The 4,889-nt window shown below is 46.5% G+C and overlaps 1 long non-coding RNA gene across 1 annotated transcript; it reads left to right on the top strand.

Annotated features, from left to right (window-relative positions):
* The first annotated feature begins 3,395 nt into the window (after window positions 1-3,395).
* On the top strand, window positions 3,396-3,906 carry LOC138643605 (uncharacterized). Its single transcript, XR_011314208.1, has 3 exons — window positions 3,396-3,462; window positions 3,619-3,681; window positions 3,847-3,906. It is a non-coding gene; the product is annotated as an uncharacterized lncRNA (long non-coding RNA).
* The last annotated feature ends 983 nt before the right edge of the window (window positions 3,907-4,889 follow it).

The following is a 4,889-nucleotide window of genomic DNA, read 5'->3' as shown; positions in this document are numbered from 1 at the left end:
AATGTGGGTTTAGCCCCTTACTCTTATTCTCCAGCACTATGGACCTTGATGGGGTCGTCAGTCTCATGTAAGGTTTCTCCATATGGGTCAGAGGTAAAGCCACAATGTGCTGTGAATAAAGACCAAACTGATCCCTTCTACACAAACCTGCTGCAGTAAGTGAATACCCGGCAGCAAATGCTGAACTTCCCTACAGCACCTCCAAAGGAGAAATTAGGTATTACACATTGTCCTCTGTGATCACGGAAATCATGAAAGTGTTGGGTCCTCCAGAGCAGAGAATGCTGTTTATTGGTCGTCTGCATTCTGACTAATGGATGAGAATACAGAACGGGTCCCTTCAATTGCCTCAGATTCCAATAAATGGCAATTGGATTTTGGGTTTTCTAAACTGGTCAAGAACATTAAAGTTTCCTGTGAAACTTCAGCTGTAACTTTGTCCCGGCACTGACTGACAGCCGGCTCAGCAGTGCATCAGTATATATTTGACCGTCAGTGTCAGGGCGCGGTTGCAGGGGCCGCCCACCAAGGTCATCAGTAGGGCCCGGATCATGAGTGCACTGCCCCGGATCTCTAGTTAGCTTTTTTTATTTGAATAAAGTTTATAATCTGTACAGACACACAATGCGAAGGATTTACCTGACACAGCCCCTTGTAAGTCCTCCTCCCGCACCCCGATCCTCCTCATCGGTGCCAGCTACAGAATAGGATTTATCTGTCCATGTGCAGAGCGACTGCACAGCACCGTGAGGAGGCAGAGAGTGGAAGTGAGCGGGTCTAATGCTGTGGGGGACAACAAGGCAGCCGATCCTGAGGAGAGGGGACACAAGTGCAGCCCACTCCTACCTGTGGCTGCTGTTCACACATGAGCTTCCTTCCACTCCTTTAATGCCACTACCAGGCTAGCATTAGGGCAGTCTGTCAGTGAGTGCCGGGGCATGGATACAGCCGCTGCTCTCTGTTTATAGAGTGATGATTGAACTTGCGCCAGATAACTCCATATCAGCAGGTTAATAGTGTTATTCTACATGACAGGTTCCCTTTAACCTATGATGTAATTTTGTCACTGGTCTCCTAGGGCTGTATGAAGCTGACTTAGTAGCAGAGCCCACTTCATATGCAGCAGATGCCGGCTATGCTACATAGCCAAAAACCGCCTGTAACTGAAGCAACCGGTGCTTGCTCCGATCGCTGAAGGTTTATCCATTTAAAGGCCTCTGTCAGTCATTGAATGGTGACTGCAGGGAGCCCACCTGGAGAGACGTCATTTGCAACTGCATCAGCGTGCGCAGCAGGTCCAAAGCGGAGCGGCGCAATTACGTCATTGAGCTGCGACACACAGAACGTGAATTCTGGGCCAATTACATCTCTACTTTCATCTGTTCGAGTCCTGCCGCTGACTGCTGCTGGACTTGTCGGGGTAAGTGTACGAGTAAATGATGTTTATTCTTTCCTTTGAAAATTGTGTTAAGGCCATAATGTTTAGGGGCCCTGCAAAAATAGTGGGGGCTACTAAAGGGTTACTAAGGGGAGGCTATCATGCATAGTGGGGGCTACTAAGGGAGATATCATAGAATGTGGGCACTACTAAGAGGGCCATGACACAGTGTGGAGGCTATTAAAGGGGCCATGACACAATGTGTCAGCTAAGAAGGAGGCCATGACACAGTGTGGGGCTACGAAGGGGGCCATAACAGTGTGGGGCTACTAAGGAGGCCATGACACAGTGTGGGGGCTACAAAGGGGGCCATAGTACAATCTTGGGACTACTAAAGGGGCCATGATACAGAGTGGGGGCTGCTAAAGGGGTAATGATACAGAGTAGGGGCTACTGAGGTTGTAATCATACAGAGTGGGGGCTACTGGGTGATCATGACACAGTGTGAGGGCTACTAAGCCATAACAGTGTGAGTGCTACTAAATGTCCATGATATAGATTGGTGGCTACTAAGGTGGCCATGAAACAATGTGGGGACTACTGTGATGGTTAGTAGCAAAGAGAATGAATTAAAATGTAACTTTTATTTATTTACATATTAAAATTACTACCTATAGAAAAACATCATAAAGTGCAAATCATATCTCACTCATCAATATTTGTCTCAAATGGACCTAATCATAGGGCAGCTTCTGTACTCTTCTCAAAGAGTCCCTATGTAATAATCACTTGACTGATTCCAATCCTGGTTTACCATTCAATTGGATATAGATTCATATAATCATACACTGCGATAATTATTGCATAGTCCCAGCAACAACCAAGATCTCAATCCTGCAAACGTCACAGTCTGCGTGTGGACCCAATCATACACTGTGATAATTATTGCACAATCACAATAACATTTAGGCTGTGTGCACACGTTGCTGTTTTTTCGTGGTTTTTCCCGATAAAAACGCTATAAAACCGCAAAAAAAAACGCATACAATAAGCATGCCATCATTTAGAATGAATTCCGCATGTTTTGTGCACATGAGGCGTTTTTTTCCGCGAAAAAACGCATCACGGTAAAAAAGGCAGCATGTTCATTAATTTTGCGTTTTTTTTGTGGATTTCCCACTACAAAATGCATTGGGAAATGTCCGGAAAAAAAAGCATCAAAAACGCGGCAAAACCGCAGCAAAAATGCATGCAGATTTCTTGCGGATTTCTTGCAGAAAATTTCAGGTTTTTCTCAGGAATTTTCTGCGAGAAATCCTGAACGTGTGCACATAGCCTTAAGGTAACAAGCCTGCAAGAATATCACAGTCCATAACAAAAGCCTTCTCCTTCCGGTGCACATATAATTTTCACATAGTTTTGTGTATAACACATGGAATGATCTCACCCATCAGGAGAAAGGACACCGACATCAATCCTTCAATTCCAGATAGCCGGATTCCATATAGAGGAGTGGGGTGGTCTTGCCCTATTAAGCCCTGTAAAGGCTATAGCGGCCCTAGCCCCAAAAACTCACACCCTTACAAGGGCAGTCCACAGCTGACCCTTACAACATTGACCCTAATCGTCCCTGTGCGTCCCGACGCGTTTCATCAGTTCTCTGAATCCTCAGGGGACTTCAATGCACTGCTCGGGTATATTACTTATGGCAGGGGATTTCCTTTGTTACTCTCGGGCTCTCTGCGATCATTGATCATCATGATCGCAGAGAGCCCGAGAGTAACAATGGAATACTTTGTCTTCCTCTGCGACACACATACTGGCCATTTATAATCCTGCCGGACTTTGTCTCATCCCCACAGTTATATGGCTGTGAAAATGATCAAGAAAAGGGAGGTTAATGAGAACATCATTATGAGAGAGCGTCGGATACTCCTGGCGGCCCGAGACTGCCCATTCTTATGTCACCTGTATGCCACACACCAGTCTCGGAAGCGTGCGTATTTCATCATGGAATATCTGTCCGGCGGCAGCCTCGAGGCTTTGATTGAGACGTATGGCTCTCTGAACATCGACAATGCAAGGTGAGAAAGAGGAAGATATACCAAAACGTGAGAGGAGGGGTGGAAATAAAAGCTGAGGTTGGGATGGAGCTGGGAAAGGACTGGCAGGGAATATGGCCCAGGCAGGAAGGAGGTTCCAGCGATGACACTGATTCTACACTCTGTTCTCTCCATCAGATTCTACACAGCAGAGATCGTATGTGGCCTCCAGTTCCTCCACGGACACAACATCGTCCACCGGTGAGCAGAACTTTCCTCCTTCTCTCTGTTCCCTTTGTAGTAATATTGCCACCAACTTTCTTGGGCTCCTGACTGCCTATTCCACCTGATCTTGAAGTGACCCATTTTCCATCTCCTGTATCACTCAGCAGATTTCTTATTTTGATGTTTTTTTTTTCATTGCAGAGATATTAAGCCGGATAACATCATGTTGGATGCCGATGGCCACATCCGTATCATCGCCCTTGGGCTTGCCCAAGATGGCGTCACCTCCTCCAATAACATCTCTGGAGTGACGGGCACTTTCCATTACATGGCCCCTGAGGTGCTTCGCAAAAGAGGATATGGTACAGCAGTGGATTGGTGGAGCCTGGGGATTGTGGTGTCCGAGATGGCAACAGGACACTCCCCATTTTACAGCGGCTCCGTCAGCAAAATGGCTTACAGGGCTATTACCAAAGGAGAGCCTGAAATTCCATCTTGGCTTGATGCTGACATGCAAGATCTTATCAAGAAGCTGCTGTGCAAAACTCCTCAGAAGCGATTGGGTGTGACCGGGAACATCCGAGAGCATCCATTTTTTACCACCATCGGCTAGGAGGATCTGGAGAAAAGGAGAGGACAGACGCCATTCATACCAGTTCTGGAGAAACATCTTATGCAGTGGCCGGAGGAAAAGAAAGCCCTTAACCCCATGGTCGGCTTCAATTATGTGTCACCAAGCTGGGCCCAGTAAGATCATCTTTCTCTGAGGATAAATCCCATCAAATGTCCTTCTCACCTTGTTGCCATTATCACCGTCGTTGTCTTCACCCAGTGTTTCTGCCAATGACCATGTCTCTATTATTCTTAGGTGGATGAGAAGATCTGGGCTGTGAAAAAATCCAAGGCCATCTTGTGGGTGACTGCTGTACACACAGGACACTGAACATTATATCAGTACATCAGATCTGATGTTTCATAGCCGGATGGTTCATTATGATGGCCATTCCTCTAAGATAACAGAAGATCTACTAGATGGAAGACATTTCAATAACTTCTTTTTATGTCTTGCAGGATGAGCCTGTGCCAACTGCCCAGAACTTTGTGCCTCCAGACCCGTACCTGAGATCTCTGCTGCTGTTTGTCACCTCGGCTGCCCTAGAACATCATGTCTCTTCATAACATCTTCATATCAGACCACTGCCATCGTGTCGCTGCACCAGGCCCTTTACTCTGCATACTCCAAT

Source organism: Ranitomeya imitator, chromosome 6 (genome assembly GCF_032444005.1).
Source record: "Ranitomeya imitator isolate aRanImi1 chromosome 6, aRanImi1.pri, whole genome shotgun sequence".
NCBI lineage: Eukaryota > Metazoa > Chordata > Amphibia > Anura > Dendrobatidae > Ranitomeya > Ranitomeya imitator.
Note: the sequence above shows the minus strand (reverse complement) of the source record. Positions and strands in the feature narration are given on the sequence as shown.